This window comes from Gopherus evgoodei, chromosome 4 (genome assembly GCF_007399415.2).
Source record: "Gopherus evgoodei ecotype Sinaloan lineage chromosome 4, rGopEvg1_v1.p, whole genome shotgun sequence".
NCBI classification, from domain to species: Eukaryota; Metazoa; Chordata; order Testudines; family Testudinidae; genus Gopherus; species Gopherus evgoodei.
This window is the reverse complement of record NC_044325.1, coordinates 132,651,944-132,671,298: the sequence shown is the minus strand read 5'-3', so window position 1 is coordinate 132,671,298 and position 19,355 is coordinate 132,651,944. Positions and strand designations below refer to the sequence as shown.

Genomic DNA, 19,355 nt, shown 5'->3' with positions numbered 1-19,355 from the left:
GATTCGTCCTCAAAGATACCAGGTTTTTGGCAATTAAAACACAAGGGTGAGACAATCAGACAAGGACTATCATTAAGTATTTCATCCCTGCAAACTGAATTAAGGCAGCCGAAACAGCAAAACTTTTGGGCCTATTAGCTAAGGGAAAAGAAGATATGAAGGAAAGGATACCACAAGGGAGAAAGCTGGACCATTAATAAATGAGGTGGGGGAAAAACATGCCTCAGTCACTGAACTCCTTCAAACTTCAAAGTCTTCATCTAGAGATAGCTTTTCTGAAACCCTACTTGTCCAGAGTATATAAAAATAGTGAGTGATGAGAAGATACAACTGGGAAACTCAGAACATCTAAAGTCAGTCACACTGGATAATGCCCATCCGAAAACTAAAGGGAACTGGCTGACAAGCCTGTTGAACCACTAACAAGCAGACAGGAGATCAGCAAATGTAGTACTGATCTTCAAAAAAAGAAAAAAGTGATACTGACCATTACAGTCTTAAGTCTAATTTCTGACAGCTAGAGGATAAAGGAAAGCATGCTAAACACAATAGTGTTGGTGGTTGGGAGATATAAAGCCCTAACTAAATGGTATGCATGCTAACTATTCACATGCCACTTCTCTCCAAATCTGCCATCACAACAGTCCATATAAACCAGAGGGCATTTGCTAAGTCTCCACATTTGACTGGATCCTTTGTGAAGGGCTCTCAGCCCCGTTCCCCCATCCATCTCAGTCTTTGACTTTCACGGCATGATATAAAGCCCAACTGTTTTATCCAGTCATGTAGGGAGACGAGAATGGAGGGATTTTTGCTTTATCTGAGGCATTTAAAGTCGACATCCTTCATCAGAACTGCAGATTTGTTTAAGGGGAAGATGTTAGAAACTTATATCACTGGATTTGTCCCATCTTTTCCAACCAAACTGGAGCGAGTTAGCGGACGCACGAGTTGCAGTGAGGATAGACTCATAGACTCTAGGACTGGAAGGGACCTCGAGAGGTCATCGAGTCCAGTCCCCTGCCCTCATGGCAGGACCAAATATTGTCTAGGCCATCCCTAATAGACATTTATCTAACCTACTCTTAAATATCTCCAGAGATGGAGATTCCACAACTTCCCTAGGCAATCTATTCCAGTGTTTAACCACCCTGACAGTTAGGAACTTTTTCCTAATGTTCAACCTAAATCTCCCTTGCTGCAGTTTAAGCCCATTGCTTCTTGTTCTATCATTGGAGGCTAAGGTGAACAAGTTTCCTCCCTCCTCCTGATGACACCCTTTTAGATACCTGAAAACTGCTATCATGTCCCCTCTCAGTCTTCTCTTTTCCAAACTAAACAAACTCAATTCCTTCAACCTTCCTTCATAGGTCATGTTCTCAAGACCTTTAATCATTCTTGTTGCTCTTCTCTGGACCCTCTCCAATTTCTCCATATCTTTCTTGAAATACGGTGCCCAGAACTGGACACCGCATTTCAAGAAAGATGTGGAGAAATGACTGTTCCTCTCAGCTAATATACACCAGTCAGAAAGTCAGCTTGACTCTCTGACCCCGGGAAATCTGTAGGGCTGGCAGCTAGACCCCCTGCGTGTGTGTCAAGTGAGCGCCTCTCATCTGGACTCAGTGGGTAGCGGCTGCACTGCAAGTGAAGGTGTGATTGAAGCACAGGTAGCCATAACTGTGCCGGCTCTAAATCTAGTTAGCACAGGAAGCAACGGGAGCATAGCTATCGTAAAATGGGCTTCAGCACGGATTAGCAACCAGAGATTATATCCAGGGTCCATGGCAGGCTTGGGCTCTGGTTGCTAGCCTGTGTCGCCATATCTAGATTAAAGCTTGCATGCTTATCTATACTATGATCTCACCTTCACAAGCAGCATAGACATACCCAGGGAGAGTCTACAGACACAAGACCCCCAGGAGGCCAGTTATACAGTCACTTTTCAGGGAAGAATTGCCCTTTAAGAGTTGTGGGTGGACCCAGTGGCAGAGCTGGGAAGAGACCCCCCACCACGATCACCTCCTGACTCACACTGCTGAGTCCTAACACACACACCCCCAGCCATGGTTCCTCCCTGTACCGTGATCTGCAGAGAAACAGAGACAGTACGTTTGTCTGTGAATCTCAGAACAGGCACAAAGGAAAGACAGTTTGCCAGAACCCTGCAGCCCAGCTGATGCAGTGAAATCTGACCTGGCCCTGCCAAGCAGATTGTTGTACAGCAGATGCCCACACCAGAGGAAGAAGTTCTCCCAGATCACCCTCCCATTCCAGCCCCTACCCAGCACACACAGCTCACCGAAACAGACATTATAGACCCTGGCCAAGTTACTCCCCCATTTTACTCATTCTTACCAAGAAACTCTCCTGTTTTTCTTACTAATCTGATGACTACCCCCCCACACACACACACACACCCCACTCCACCCAAGCTTCAAACAGTGACTACATATAGCAGCAGCTTAGATTTCCCATTGCATGCTCCCTTCCCCTCTGCATGTCCATTCACTCGGCTCTCTCCCACCGCTTCCCCAGATGCTCACAAGCTGCATTTGCAGATACAATTCTCAGCCTGGGAGACTTGAAGAGATTTCATAAACACACACACCCCCCACAACCCCTCCCTCTCGTCCCTTCAGCTCAGCACTGGAGGCAGACGCAGCCTGTGGGGATGCCTCGTTGTTCAAACTCTCAGAGCATGCCCAGGGTTCAGACCATGTTGCTCTGTACTGTATCTGACAATACAAGCATTTATTTTATTTTATTTTTACAGATCTCGACAAGCGGGAGGTGAAGGCAGCCAGAGCAACCCTGCGACTAGAGACGCAGCTGCACAGCGGCAGGGCTCTTTATAACCGACTTCACCATCTTACAACGTTAAAATGTACAAAGGAAAATAAATAAAACAAAGCCACAGCAGTACCCAGAGCTGACTTTCCATCCACAGGACCTCGCTGGAAGCTCCTCAGTTGAATCGGCAGCTCCCCAGTGGCTCACAGGATCCTCCCCTTCAGCGGAGGCAGGCAAAGTGAACCCAGCCCAGCGAAGATGCAGGCAGGTCCCCATGCAGCAAAGGAGCCCTTCCCTCAGCCAGGAAGAGCACTCGCCACTATCCCAGTTGACAGGGATGCCTTGAGCATGCAGCCCTTTGGCAAGAAAGTAGCAGAACCACAGCTCTGACATGCCCTTTAGAACCCAGAACCGACTGCCTGCCTGCTTCTATCACAGCAGCCACCTGCACAGACAGGCCCTCTTGCTCTCCTTCCCCAGCCCTCTCCTCCCTGGCTCGCAGTCCATGCTAGCTGTTAGATTCATACCAGCCAGAAAGCGCAGCTAGCAAATCCACCCCCTCGACACACCCAGGATCCCCCACTCACAGGGAAAGAACTGGCACATCACAGATCTTCAGGACTGGCTGCCAGATGCTCTCCCCACAACAGCCTCCCTTCAGGGGGTCTAACATTCATCCAAAATCAGTGGAAGAGCTGTAGGAGTGGAGTAATTTTCTAACCTCTCCCCAGCTATATGCTCTGAAAGCTCAGACACCAGTCACCAAGGCCAATGGGGTCAAACAGACCACACCGGACCCTTTAGGAAGCCAGTCACGACGCCTGGGCTAACTCTCAACTTACCTGGGAGAAGAAAGGCCTAGCAGGCTAAGGGAGGAGACAGCAAGTGAGAACTGGGTCCCAGTTGCCTCTATGGGACTAGGTGGGGCAGGATCATGGCAGAGGAAGCAGGAAAAGCAGGGTATGAAGGGGAAGCTGCTGGAGGAAACGGTAGTGGGACTAGTCTAAGCTCCACAGGCAGAAACTGCCTTTTTCTTGTGTGTTTGTACAGCACCTAGCACAGCAGAGCCCTGGCCCACAACTGCAACCCCGGGTACTATCAGCAATGCAAATAATGAGAAAGAGACACCAGGAGAAGGAAGTGCTTGGGCAGAGCTACCCCAGAGACTACGTAGGGGCCCTCCTAGCTCCTACGTTTAAATATAACATTCCATCTGCCCAAGCCAGAGAGCGAGCCACACAGGAAGGCTAGGGGAAGGGTGCTGCTGGAGAACAAGGAGCTGGTGCCTGGGGAGAGAGGCTACTGGGTGTAGCCGGGGGACAGACTGCCTGGCAACAGCAACAGGAGGCTGTCCAAAAGGAAGCAGTAAGCCACATAGGTGCTGGAACTAAGGGTGCTGCCACAACCCCTGGCTTGAAGTGGTTTCCATCACATTCAGGGTTTACAGTTTGGTTCAATGGCTCTCAGCACCTCCATTGTTCCAGCATCCCTGGTAAGCCGACAACCAGCTGCAGAGTAATGCTGACAGCTAGCAGCCCACCAGGCCAGGTGGAGGGGATGGTGGCACGGCAGGGTGAAAAGGGTACAAACTACAGAAGAGCCTGGAGAAACAGCTGAGCAGGGGGCTGGCATTTGGAGCCCTGGGCACCAAGAGGTTGGGGGAAGCAGGCAGATGGAATGTCTCATGTGAGCTAGCCCAGGAGAGACCAGGGCAACAGACTCAGATCAGCCTCTTTACTAAGATACTGTTACTACCAAGAAACCTACTGTTCCTGGAAATTCAGGCCTCCACAGTTCAAACTTTTAAAGGAGGCCTTATCCAAACTGATGCAGGACATCCACCACGGGGGTGGTCAAGGCAGGCAGCAGTGCCTAGGGCCATAGTATTCTGTGCATTGCTCAGGCAGAAGGATGGCCTAGTGGTTAGGGTGCTCGTCTGGGACTTGAGACAGGTTAGATTCTCTGCTCTGCCACAGAGTTCCTGTGTGCCCTTGGGTGAGTCTTTTACCCTCTCTGTGGCTCAGTTCCCCACTTGTAAAGTGGGAATAACACCATGGCCCCACCACACAGATATGCTGGGCGGATAAATGCAGTCAAGGCTGCGAGCTGCTCAGATACTATGGTAATAGGGGGCAGATAAGTGCTTTTCTCTAACTGAGATGGTTGTCAGCTCATTCTGTAGAGTCAAGGGGGAAAGCTGCATGGTACAATTAGTGCCATTAGCCTCACCTTCCTAATCATGTGCGCTTCCTCCAGCAGAGCTATTTTGGGTCGCCACGCGTTGTCTGAACGCATCCAGAGCTCTTTAGCATTCCAGAGAGCATCCAGCAGGACTCGCATACAACCGCCACCAATGAAACCCTCAGACAGGTTTCACACTCCCCTTTGCAGCCTCATTTGTGATCAAATTTGGCATGATGAGAGCTCTATATCTATTCAGGCTTTTCTGTCTCCCAGTCCACTACTGTACATACAGGCCAACGAACCCCAGAATTGGCCAGGGAATGGGGCAAATGCTCATTAGTTCAAGCAAGCTCATCTCTCTGCCAACATAGGACCCTTATAAATTAAGGCCCAGAAGGGACTTTGTGATCATCTGGTCTGGCCAGCTGCACAACACAGGCCAGAGAATTCCTCCCACGAATTCCTGCATCAAGCCTTAAATTGTGGCTGAGAATGAGCAGAGCATTTGGAAGACATCCGATCTCAGTTCCAGGTGCCCGAGTCATGGAGAATCCGTGCTAACTCATACTAATGGTTTGTCACCCTCACTGCGCCTTGTTCCCAGTTTGAGTGTGTCTAGCTTCAATTTCCAGCCACTGGATCTTGGCCTCTCCTCTCACAGGAGAATTGCTCCCAGATGGTAGGATCCAGGTCCCACCATGATAAGAACCCGCACACAACAAGGAGTTACTGTGATGCCAGCAGTGTTTCAGCCAGCTACCCTCTGTTAAAGATTAAAAGATGAAGCACCCAGGAGTCTCCCTGCCTCACGGGGACTGTGTGGACTCCTTCAATCCCCAGGACGCAGGGTTTTCTAGAAGATCATGTCACTTAAAGTTTGTGTCTCTTCTGTTTGTGTTGAGGTAGCACCTATGAGCCTCATTCATGGCCCAGGCTCCCTCTGTGCTAAGCTCTGTACAAACAGCAAACCCTTTAAGGTTGAGGGGGATAGCTCAGTGGTTTGAGCATTGACCTGCTAAACTCAGGATTTGAGTTCAATCCTTGAGGGGGGCCATTTAGGGAACTGGGGTTAAAAAAAATCAACAAAACAAAAAACTGGGGATTTGTCCTGGTTTGAGCAGGGGGTTGGACTAGATGACCTCCTGAGGTCCCTTCCAACCCTGATATTCTATGATTCTATGAATATTTGATATTCAAGTTAAGATGAATGTCACCATTTTTAAACGCCAAGCATGTATCACTATGGAAACAAACAGAGAAACAGCCAAATACCCTCCCAGTTCATACAGTCTCTCAGATAACTGAACCCATCTGCAATATTGCCTTCTATCATGAGATAATTGGCTTGGTGGATGAGGGGAAAGCTATGGATGTGTTATTCCTTGACTTTAGCAATGCTTTTGATACAGTCTCCCACAGTATTCTTGCCGGCAAGTTAAAGAAGTATGGGCTGGATGATTGGACTATAAGGTGGATAGAAAGCTGGCTAGATCGTCGGACTCAACGGGTAATGATCAATGGCTCCATGTCTAGTTGGCAGCCGGTATCAAGTGGAGTGCCCCAAGGGTCGGTTCTGGGGCCAGTTTTGTTCAATATCTTCATTAATGATCTGGAGAATGGCGTGGACTGCACTCTCAGCAAGTTTGCAGATGATACTAAACTGGGAGGAGTGGTAGATACACTGGAGGGTACGGATAGGATATAGAGAAACCTAGACAAATTAGAGGATTGGGCCAAAAGAAACCTGATGAGGTTCAACAAGGACAAGTGCAGAGTCCTGCACTTAGGACGGAAGAATCCCACACACTGCTACAGACTAGGGACCGAATGGCTAGGCAGCAGTTCTGCAGAAAAGGACTTAGGGGTTACAGTGGAAGAGAAACTGGATATGAGTTAACACTGTGCCCTTGTTGCCAAGAAAACTAAAGACATTTTGGGCTGTATAAGTAGGGGCATTGCCAGCAGATCGAGGGATGTGATCACTCCCCCCATTCGGCATTGGTGAGGCCTCATCTGGAGTACTGTGTCCAGTTTTGGGCCCCACACTACAAGAAGGATGTGGAAAAATTGGAAAAAGAGTCTAGAGGAGGGCAACAAAAATGATTAGGCAGCTGGAGCATATGACTTACAAGGAGAGGCTGAGGGAACTGGGATTGTTTAGTCTGCAGAAGAGAAGAATGAGGGATTTGATAGCTGCTTTCAGCTACCTGAAAGGGGGTTCCAAAGAGGATGGATCTAGACTGTTCTCAGTGACACCAGATAACAGAACAAGAAGCAATAGTCTCAAGTTGCAGTGGGGGAGGTTTAGGTTGGATATTAGGAAAAACTTTTTCACTGGGAGGGTGGTGGAATGGGTTACCTAAGGAGGTGGTGGAATCTCCTTCCTTAAAGGTTTTTAAGGTCAGGCTTGACAAAGCCCTGGCTGGGATGATTTAGTTGGGGATTGGTCCTGCTTTGAGCAGGGGGTTGGACTAGATGACCTCCTGAGGTCTCTTCCAACCCTGATATTCTATGATTCTATGAATATCATATGCATGTCATCTTAGCTTTGCCCCATATGGATGCCCAGCTTTTAACATTGTCCAGAAACCTGTTCATACCAGCCATCACATGTAGTTCCAATACGGGCTATGAATCCTCAAATTATTACCCACCATACATGGCCCAGAAAGTATCCTCCAGTTCAACCACTTGTCATGGGCCACAGATCCCAGCAATTCTGTCACACGCCAGACTCTCAACCTGTCACTGCAACAAGCTACTACAGTCAAGAGCCCAACTAGTTTCTCCATACATGGTCCAGAACAATATCCTTCTACTCATCCACCATTAGCTAAGAGACCCAATCTACCCATCCATCCTCCATTTGCCAACTGGAAACCTCATTATACCAGCCACATTCCCCTCCCATTGAGCACTGGAGTCCTGCCATCCAGATACAACCACATACCCACCTTCATCCAATCCACAGACCTCAAGCCAGGCTAACACGTTATTTATTTACTATGGTGAGAAAGGTGTCAGACTACAATGATTTCACACATGATATAAATGGCCAGCTAGTCAATGGGTACAGAATGTGATACATGGCATTTTTAGTCTGTGACTTCCAAAGCTCGGACACAAGCATCTTCTCGTGTAACAGGTGGTGGTGGCGGCCAGGCGATGTCAGAGTCAAGGCTGCATGTGTAGTACATTTGAGAGGTTGGATGAGCTGTGAATATTTACCTTCTCTGAATTCTCCATTCACATGGCTTAAATGCATGTGTGGGGTTTTGGCTGGGGTTTTTCAGTGTGATGTTCCTTGAGCAACATTTTAAAGTTCATGATGGTTTCGTCTGCTTATTCAAGAAAAGCCAGTTTGGAACTTGAGCTTTACAAGATCCTCAGCTTGGCCTCCATCTCCGCCCACTCGCCCCTACCACCGCTGCTGCCACCACCACCACTCAGCCCCCCAACCCAGTCCCTCCAGTAAACTCTTCCTCTCTTCCTGCCCCGCTTTTCCCTGCCTTGCAGAACTCAAGAGTTCCAGAGCTCCCCAGACTCTGCTCTTCCCACTGGATGGAGTTGGAGCCTTGGAGCAAATTCTGTCCCCTACTCCAACCACTATGTAGTTCCCTAGCAGCTCATGGGGGCTGGTACTGTGCTGCAGGTAACCAAGGCAGAAATTCCAGACACAGCAGATGCCACTGCTCCTCACAAGCCCCAGTGTGGGGAATGTGCTAGGGGACAAGCTCAGAGCATCATGCTGTGGGGATTCAGGAGTGGGCCACAGCACAGGATGGATTACTGGGGGCTCCTCTAACTCAGGCCAGGGCCATACTGGCTCATGGTACAGCCCATAGGGCACAAAGCGACCTTTTCCCCACTCCTGATGGACTGAACCTCCTGGAGGCATGGCACTAAATCAGACCCATGGAGCAGGGACTGTCTGTTTGCTCCATGTTTGTACAGAGCCTAGCACTATGGGATCTGGGGTCAGCACTGGGGCTCCTAGGTGCTACAATCATACAAATAATAGTTTGTTCTGATGGCTGGAGCTAGCGCATTATTGAACTACTATATACAGAGAGCAGGATGTGGCCCTTCACATGGCAGCAGATGTAGTGTGCTAAGCTACACGGCAACGGTAAAACACAAAATGGTGGCTGTGAAATAGCCAAGTCATTTGATAATTAAAGTGTCGGTATTTTTAGGTGAGAGAGAGAGAGAGTGAGTGTAACAGAGTTCAGAGTGTATGCTTGTGCTGCTCACGGCAGGGCTCTTAGAATTCAGTTTATTGGCCATGTGCTGAAGAGATGCCAGGACCAGCGGAGATCATGAAGTAATTGCGAATGCCAATACTTTTGATTGTTTTTTTAAGATTTAAAATTACTTTAGAGGGAAAGTGTAAAAAAAGAGGCTCAAGTCATTTCTAAGCGACAAGACACAAAAGACAAAATTGGGTCATTTTTAAAACTCGGTGACTAAAATTAAACAAAACCAAGTTATTTCCCCCAACACAGCCTGAGAGGAATCACAAGAATGGAAAGCGAAATACTTTCTCTGTCCAAAGCTTTAAAGGAAGGAGGGGAAAGACGACTATTTCCCTCGAACACGAATTGACTGCCTATGTCTCAGAGCATGTCTGTGGGAAGCAGGCAAGTTAAATAAGCAAAGCAAGAGTTCATTATAAGAGCAGTCCTAGGAAGAAACCACAGGGAATTGGAGATAATCTCTGGGGCTGGGGCAGGGTGGTTGCTTTCCATTTGGTTTATCAATGGCTATCAACAGCAGGGCTGTGACTCAACTTTCAGTTTGTCAGGAACACTAAATACAGAAATATCATTAGCACCTCTGTTATCATTAGCAGATCGTTGTCAGAAAGATTCAGGTGCCAGGGGATGGCAGGGCAGGAAATAGGAGAGGTAATGCCTTTTACTAAGCCAAAAAATCTTTTGCATTATTGGTAGGTAAAAAACTGGCCCTTCTGGGCAACCAGAAAGATTTAAGAATCTGGTTCTCAGCATCATGAAGAGCAAGAATGCATTGCTATCTAAGGTCCCTCTCACTGCAGTATCTGAGCACTTCATGGTCTTTAGCATATGTACCCTCATGCACCCCTACGAGCAGGGCAGTGCTGTTTTACAGATGCATGGAGACTAAGTGACTTGCCCAAAGTCCCACAAGGAGTCTGTGGCAGAGAAGGGAATTGCACTAGTCTCTCCTGAGCCGCAGGCTAGCATCTTAACCACTGGGCCATCCTGCCTCTGTGCAGTAACAGCAGAGACGTTGCAGGTTTCTTGGCTGCACCAAAACAGCCATTATTACAAACAAGAGGAGAGAAGGTATTTTACTGCTACAGAAGAACATGGAGAAGCCCCACTCTAGCAGACTGCACCCAGCTGTGGCACCTTGTCTTGCAGGAGGATCCCTTCTGGAGGAAGTCCAGAGAAAAGCTTAGAGGTGGGAAGGGTCTGGTAATTTTTTTTGACCAATTAAAGAGCCAAAGTCTCTACAATTTGGAGAAGACAAGGTCCCAGGTTGATCAAGGCAGCTGGTTCATCTCGAAATCCATGAACACAGCAGCCTACCTCCAAGGAGACGATATTAGAACTAAGCCACACTAGGGACTCCCTCACTCTTCAGCGAGTTCACCAAGCTCAGGTGACATTTCCAGACCGCCCATCAACTGGGAGGCGAGAATGGAAGAACTCTTTCAAAGCATGGAGTTCTCTGCCCCTGCCCCCACCCCTCCAAAGCCATACAAGTCAACTGCACCTCCTCTCCAACGCTGATGACTCCTGGGGGCAGGGGAGGTGAGGCGAGACAAGTTCTACACGTGCATGGCTGATGATGGGCCCAGTTCCCTGGAAAGGTCCAAGGTCGCTAAGATCAGCAGAGAAGTGGGAGTTTTATTCTCTGCACAGCTTCATTCTGAACACAAACCCACCACATTAAAAGCCAGGCATACCAGCAAGCGCCTGGAACCACCCTTTGCAGCCCAGTCAAGGAGAGAGTATTGACGACAACTGTTTCTAGGAAGATGGAACCTTCAGGAGTTCTCCACAACTACTGTTTAATGCTGCAAGATCCACCGAGATGGAAGAAGGTAGAAAAGCAACAACCATGATTCTGTTTAACATCATAGATGTCAGGGGCTCAAGCATCACATTCCGAGCCCTCACCCCCTCCAAGTCTTCCTTCCCAACTTCAGCTGGTCCCCATTTCACCCATTCCCTGTGCTATCCCCATAGCCATCATGCCATACTACAGATCATAGCAGCACTATGCCAATTGTAACTGTTCAAAGAGCACCAGAACGTGGGGAAATCCAGGCACCGGTCTACTGCCAGCTATATACCCGTGTTTCCAGCCACACATCTTGAGGTCCAAAATGAGCTCAGCAGGAGAGGATTGTGCGTGCTGCAAAACATCCTTCAGCCCTGCGTCCCCTTCCCCTCTCCTCTGTCTGCAAAGCCTGGCTAGACATGAGAGTCCTTTACCTTGCAAAGCTAAGTTTGCCAACTGCACCTCAACAGGAGGGCAAGGGAAGTGATAAACACAGATGAAGATCCCCTTTTGACTAGGTGTGCAATGGCAGTAGGCCATCTACTATTCTTCACTAGGTAGACAGTTGCCTTTGCAAGGCCTGGTCTACACAAGAAACTTAGGTCAGTGTAACTACATTGATCAGGGCATAGTTAAGCCAGCCTAAGTCCCTGTGTAGACTGTGCTAGTTGACAGAAGAATTGGGGAGGCGGAGTACCAACAGTGATGGGAGAACCCCTCCCACTGGATTAGATAACGTCTACACCAAAGCCCTACAGCTATGCCACTGCAGCGTTCAAGTGTAGACAAGCCCTATGCCACGGCCTAGCTAACAAAATACCAAGATAAGCAAGTAAGCAGATACCAGAAGGCAGCAGCTATTTGACTGCATCATGTTAGGCCATTCTGGGGCAAAGGCCGAACTGACACAGCAACGCCACCCTCAGCTGGGGGCAGGAAATGTTAGTGACATGGACTGTGCACCTAGTCAAGAGAACTGCAAAGAACTGCACTGCCATCAAGTCAGTCCATAGGAAGGTGACCAGTGGGCTGCCCCAAGCTGCCTCATCCAGGCAGCCTCACACACAGCACAGCTCCAGCTGGCATCTGGAGGAGGAGCACCAAACGAAGGTGCTGAATTCCGCCTCTAAGCGCCAGCAATCACCACTGCTATTCATTCCACAACAGGCAGAATGTCAGCGGCCGCTCCAAACCAGGGCTCCCCTCCACAGAGCTGCACCCAGGGTAGCAACTGTGGGAAGTGTCAGGGGAAAGAAATTCTAGCAGCAACACAGGTAGAGAGAAAAGCAAAATCTGTCCGTGTGATTCTCACACTTAACACTTCTCCTCCCCAAGGGCTACAAGAACTGAGAGGGAGTGAAGGCAGCTCATTGGATATGGTACCAAAAATGACTTCACAGCATCGCACGCTGGCGGGGAGAGGGGGGGAAATCAAAATCCAACAAGGCGACAAGATATTCAGCATCACCACAGCTACATCATCTCCTGCAAGGTAGCCGACCAAAACCAGCAGCAGAGTGCGCAGGGGCTGGGAAAAGAAGGCCATGCAGGGCCTGAGATGAGTGCAAAGAAATCTTTGGAAGATACACAAAGGCAGGTGCTACAGGAAAGCAGCAAGAGAGGGTGGCTAGGGAAAGCCAAGAGCCTCCAGCCGCACCCATCACCAGTGCTAGGGCAATTAGGACAGGGTGGGAAGTGGTGCACTGAGGCAGCTCTTGGAATGGTCCTGCCCCAACAAAGGGCCATTGGGGCCAGAAAGGGACAAGTGATGCCCTGTGCTTCCTGCCCTTCCTTGCTGATGAATGTTGCCATTCCCCACGCTGTCTGCTCCTCGAACATGGTGCTCACTAGCAGGCTCTTGCCAGACTGAGGATAAGGGGAGGCCTAGCTTCTCTCCCCACCTGAAGGTCTAAGCACACCCAAGCATGGACCCTTTTCTGAAGCAAGCCACTTGCCTCATGCCACCATGGTGCCCACAACAGGCTGCCTGAGCCCATCTCACGATTCTGCAGGGAGCTGGTCCTGCAGCGCGTGATGCCTTCTCCACCCCTCCAGGGAATCCCTAACCCAGGCAGAGGTGGTGTGGAGTTGGACCAGCACCACGCTAAGAGGGACACAAACCAGTCCCCAGGGGGAGAGGGTGCAGATGGAGTTGGGCCTGTGTCACTAGATCCCAATGCACTTGGAAGGGATTAACCCATAGAAATCCTCATCTCTCAGATGGCTTTCTGCAACCTAAAACAGCAGCCGTCAACTGCTCCAGACTACTGTACCCCTGTTAGGAGTTTGATTTGTCTTGCGTAACCCCCAATTTCACCTCACTTAAAAAAGACTTGCTCACAAAATCAGACATACAAATGCAAAAGTGTAAGCCACTAGTACTGAAAAATTGTGTCCGTTCTTATTTTTACCATACAAGTATAAAATAAATCCATTGGAATATAAATATTGTGCTTACATTTCAGCGGCTGGTACACAGAGCAGTATAAAAAAGGTGGTATCTATGAAATTTCAGTTTGTACTGACTTCACTAGTGCTTTTTATGGAGCCTGTTGTAAAACCAGGCAAAACTTTAGAGGAGTTGATGTACCCCCGAAAGACCTCTGCGTACCCCCAGGGGTACACATACCCCTGGCTGAGAACCACTGACCCGAACTGCTCAGAAAAAGCAAGTCGCTCCCTCTTACATATAAATCAGCAGGCGGCTTGAACCAGCCGCAGCCAAGAAAGCTCAGGTTCCTTTTCTGGCTCTTCATGGGGAGAGAAGCAGCAGGAGGTACTAAACACAGAGCTCTTACTGATGCCAAGTACCGGGTTCTAGAGAAGATTGATGGATTAATTGGACTGTCAGCTCTTTGGAGCAGGGGTTGTCTTTGATATGTGCCTGTACAACGCCTCGCACAAGAGTGGCCTGTGTCCATGCCTGGAGCTCCTAAGCATTATGGCAACAGCAATAAGAAGAATGGGGAGTCAGACTAAGGCATGATTTGGAAATTCGGTGAGCTCTAGCGATGCTCATTCCCCAGCAATACTACAAGCACTTTCCCTGATTTATGAAGGAAGAGGCCTGACAAGGGGATGATATTCCATGATGGAGAAAGCTAACACACATGTAGGAATCTGTTTCCGTGCCCACACAGCAGACGGGATCTGACTAGCAACCTTCAGACAGGAAAAGCCACTGACTGCCAAGACTTGCTGATGGGGCAGAGCGGGCTCAAAGCAGGAGCTAAGGCTCAATGCATCTGATGCCCAAACCAGTCTCCCTGGCCATGAAGAGTTCTCCTCTTTAAGAGAGAGTGTCTCTCGGATTTGTTCCAGGGGTACAGAAATCCCATGGGAACAGCAGGGACGTCAGTGCCCCAGCAGATCAGATTTGTTCCGTCCCAGTGTATTAGCCGTGTCTTGAGTTATGCTTCGGGTGGGGGTGGGGGTTCTGGAGAGGGAGGCTTTTGCTCACTTCAAGCCAGAAATGAAAGCAGAGCCATCCCAAAGCACAGCACCAGGCTGGCTGGCGGCAGTTCTGAACAGAGGTCGGCTTCTCTTACAGAGCCACGCAACGTGAGCCCTGCCAAGGCGATTGACCATTTCCATCATGGGAAACTGGAGCACAGAATCACAGCAGCAGCCTCCCCAACCACGCAGCAGAGGGCTTGCTATTTCAGGACATCAGACACAGGCAGTTATCTGCTCAGGGCACAAGATCACCTCCCCCTGAGAGAGCTGGGTGCACAGTTTGGCATTTCCTGCCCTGAAATTGCACTCACCTGGGGGTGGCCAAGCGCTCCACCAATGAAGTGATCAACATCACACACCGGCACTTGCTCGCTCAGGGGAGTCACTTCCCAACCAGCCACTCCAGGGGCACAGAGCATTACACTGCAGCACTGTAGCCTCACCACCACAGTCAGCTAGAGGCTTCGGCAGCACCGCGTGGCCTGCAGATGAGAGCACACACAAGCCAGCCCTGCCATAGCACATGTCCATCAGACTGCCCTGCGTTGGGCAGATGACAGGGGCCGGTCCATCTACCATGCTCAACACAAAGCACTCCTTGCTGGAGCTGGTCTGCACGTGGCAGGATTGATAACAGCACTGCCTGGCCTCCCAGGGCTACTGCGATGATGAATACATTGCAGATTGTGAGGTGCTCAGATACCATGACCCCCATCACCATAAATACAATGGATTAGATAATGATATAGGTGTGTGACGGGGGGAGGAGGATGGACAAACAGAACTGGTCAACACACAACATTGCACTGAAATAACAAGTGTGAATGAAAACCCATTTCGCTATTTCTGCGTATAGCCTCCTAGGCACTAGCTAAACCAACATTAGAGAGTATACACAACGGTTTGCACCTGTTTGGCTCAAACTACATTTTAAACCAGTTTTTGTTCTACCAGTGCAACCTCTGTGTTCAGACAAGGCCTACGTTCTCTGTAGCTACTTTAATTCCACGAATACCCACACAGCTCACACCAAAATAACTCCACCGGTTTTAAACTCACACTGTTAGTCATTTCAGCACAAGCCTGTGTGCACAGCAGCCCTCAGACCATTTAAACCCTGATTCTGTTAACACATTTAGCTCAAACACTTGGAAGACAAGCTCTGCTGAGGATTCATCATGCTGCCCCTTCAATTAATGGCTCAGAGATTTCCCAATCCATGTTTGCAAGTTATCTAAGGAGGTGGCAGGGCAGAGAAGATCAGATATTCCCAAGTAGAAAACCCCCTTTCTTTTAGAAGACAAGATTTTAGGCTCTTTGTGTGCTGAAGAATCTAATATTTCTTCCCTGGAGAAGATTAAACCAGAACTTTACTGGGGTAAATTGTGTTAGATGATGACAGTGGCGCCAGACATTTGTTCATATATATTTTTTTAAACACATCTCCTCCTGTCCCATTTCCAACAGCTGCAGTACCTGCATCAAAGTCTCCATGCACCTGAGTTAGGTAGCCTTAAAACAGGATCACAGGCTCCAGGGCTCGATCTCTGTTCCTCTCCTCCCAACATTCACCTCTTCGGCTGGACTCTGGCAAGGAAGCCAATCTCTTTTGCAATATGCAACGGTGACACGAGCCACCAGAGACCTTATGATCCACAGACCCACCCACGCCCCCCAGGACTAATCCTCGCTTCCTCAGCTTCCCCTCACACAACCATTGTATACTCAGGCACATCCACGCTCCTCCAGAGTGCTGTACGAGCAAGGGGCCAGGAGGTTCACTGAAACACAGGCTTTTGACAGATTGCAGAAGGACAAAGCCTGCGAAGAGACACACCAAGCCACCCCTGTTCCCTCCTCCCCCAGTAGACAGAGGCAAATATCCCAGCAAGGGACCAAGGACAGACACTTTCTCCAGACCCCTCCTGAGACTATCCTGTCTGATCTCTGCGGCAAAAGAGGATCAGCAGCCTGGTTCTCAGGAACAAGCAAAGGAAGACATGTTCAATTGACAGGAGCAGCAGCAGCAGCCACAGTCTGATCACAGAGGAAACACACAGCTTAGCCTGTATAGAACTGAGACTGGGCTAGACAACACCCAGGACAGGAACAGAGCAGCTCAGGCCAGAGGCTGTTCAATGAGATGAGGAGATGATATGGCCTCATTTAACATCACACCGAGACACCCCACCAAGGGGGTAGAGCCTTTGGAGCCCACACGCCTGCTAAGCGAGTGGTAATCGAACTACCCCAAGAAGTTCACTGGATTCCTTAGCAGAACAATGAGAGCTGCTGTCCAGCCTGGCACTGGAGTCTCTGACATTAGTCAGCTTGAGAGGCTGATAAGATCTCATGTCAGTCATGAAAACCTTAAAGTTCTCTCTTGTGGTCTTTGGTGCCACCTTAGACTCCATGTTCAGCCTAGGCAGACTCATCTCCACCCCCTCAACTTCCTCCCCTCTGGAAAGTGGGAGGAGGACGGTCTTTACTAAAGATGTCCTGGCCCAGTAAGTTGCCAGGACACCATCCAACTGTGGAGCCTGTGCTCTGTTGAACTCTTGGCAAATTTCAGCCAACTACCATCCACACCTTGATAAATTAGCCCCAAACACTTTGAGATAAGAAGCGGGGACAGGAGATGAGCACTAATGGCACAGAATCCAGAGCAAATCCAACTGACTACAACACAGAGCGTTCCTATAACCCCCATCACAGTGAAACCTTCACCAGCATTGGGTGCGTCTTACTGTCATTCACACCCACACTGCATAGGCATAAACCACCACCAGAATCAGGTGTAAGTGACACTAGGCGGTGGAAAATCAGGCCTATCCATGTCTGCAATTTGCCAATTTGTTCCAGAACTCACTATCTCTACTTCATGAAACAGATCTATCCAGGGCAGATTGAGCTGCTGGTGGCAGGGGCATAAGGCAACCTTGTCAGAGCTGGGGACAGAAGAGCTAGCAGACATCCTGAAAGCAAGTGAAGCCCAAACCCCACCTGTGAAATCCATGACTGAGTGAAGTCCAGTGACAAGTCCCAAGATCATTGCCCTTGAACACGGCAACTGACCAGCCTGCTGGAACAAAGCAGTCCAGCCTCTGCTCCAGAATCCATCTCTTGGTGCAAACCATCTTGTCAGCTTCCTGCCTTGAGCTGTCCCTTTAAAAGACCCATTATTGAGGAAGAGGTGGCAGCTCAGTGACATCTGATCTCTACCAATACTCTAGCCCCCTCCCAATTTAGACTCAAAAACAGAATAAGGTATGTACACAGGCAGGTCAGACAGGAGACATCCAAAGGCTGAAAATCTCCCAGGATTGTTGGATCTGCTGCTAACATTAGACACCATTGACCACGAAGCCCTGAGGGCTCACCTACAGGGATGAGGGGAGTTATGGTAAGCTGGCTTTACTCATTCTTCTCAGATAAAGCCCAAAGAATTGAGAGAGGCACCCACAGCAACCCCACCTGCTTCCCAGCTCTACTGTCACTAGGAGACACTAAGGGCTTTGATGGCGGATCACCTCTGACTACTATGGTATTCTTACATCTTCCTTGGAAGCATCTGGCGTGGGTCAATGATTGAGAAGGTACTTTGAACAAGATGGATCTTGGATCTGATCCAGAATGGCAATGCCTCTGTTCCTACACAGATGTCGCTGGCTCTCAGTTTCATTTCCACCAAATGCCAACAATGCCCCAATGCCCAAGGGGACATGGGTTAAAAGCACCCAAATCAAGTCTAAGGGATAGTGCCCCTTTAAAAGTCACACTGCCATCTGAAAGCAGTTCACCTCCATGGTTTCATGTTGTATTTAATACCACCTGGGAGAGGGTGGGGAATATTTTTTTCCCTTCTATTCCTGTCTTACCATGTGCCTTCATCAGCATTCCATGTCCAGTCAATTTCACCCTAGTGTCTGTGCAGCAAGCCTGGATCCCTGTTTGCCTGTGGGAGCTTTGCACACAGCAACATGGGAGAGAACCCACTTAAACTCGGTATAGGAAAAGAGGGTGGAAAAAGCCATCAAAACTGGCAAGAAAATCCAGGGCCAGATGAATCCCCCACACCTCTGCTCACTCACTGCAGAGAGGGGCTGCGTTCCCCCGGGGCTCTAGGCAGCAGGAAGGCTACTAGGAAGGGGGCATAATGAGGACATGACAGGACATCCCAGTGCAGAAACCACTGGAGCAGTGTGCCCCTCAGAGAAACGCCCCCCCCCCCCGAGGGACAGTGTGTCCACCCCCAGCTCTGAGATACCCCCCAGGACGGTGTGCCCTTCCCCCAACAGAAAGCCCACCCCAGAGCAGTGTGCCCCGCGACAGGAGGGGTGCCCCACTCAGAGATCCCTGGAGCCACTGAGCCCCCCCAAGATAAAGGGTCTCCCAGTACAGTCTGCATTCCCGGATAAGAGGGGGACCCTGACTCAGACACCTCCGGAGCAGCGTGCCCTCCGAGAGAAAAGGCTCACTGGGGCAGTCTGCCCCCCACCAAGAGGGGAAATCCGACTCAATGCCCCCCGAGAGAACCGGGCTCCCGCTCGCGCTCACTCACCGGCTCCATGAGATGCGGCGGACGCAGGAGCCAGCTGAGCAGCTCCCCGCCTGCCTTCGCATCGCCGCAGAGCCGGCCACCCGGCCGAGCCCCGCCCCTGGAGCCGCCCCCTCCACTTCTAGCCACGCCCCCGTCTGGCTACACAGCGCCCTACTCCGCTAAGCCCCGCCCCCCGCATCTTATCAGCGCACAGCCCCGCCCCTACCCCACCCTTCCTGCCTTCTAGTTCCCATAGACCCTTTCTGTACTAACCCCCCTTCTTGAAACCACAGGGTCCTGCAGCACTGGGGGGATAGCTCCCTGGCTCCTT

The 19,355-nt window shown here is 49.8% G+C and overlaps 1 protein-coding gene across 5 annotated transcripts in view; it reads right to left on the bottom strand.

Moving 5' to 3' along the window:
* PPFIA4 (PTPRF interacting protein alpha 4) overlaps positions 1 to 19,121 on the bottom strand; it is a 204,408-nt gene extending 185,287 nt beyond the window's left edge. For 4 of the 5 annotated variants that reach the window (XM_030561135.1, XM_030561139.1, XM_030561140.1 and 1 more), the window contains exon 1: positions 19,046 to 19,121. The gene's annotated coding sequence lies outside the window, so the exon portion shown is untranslated. Of the gene's footprint in view, positions 1 to 2,926; positions 3,309 to 19,045 lie in introns of those variants that run through there. The other variant, XM_030561137.1, reaches the window with a different exon arrangement.
* Positions 19,122 to 19,355: the final 234 nt, after the last annotated feature.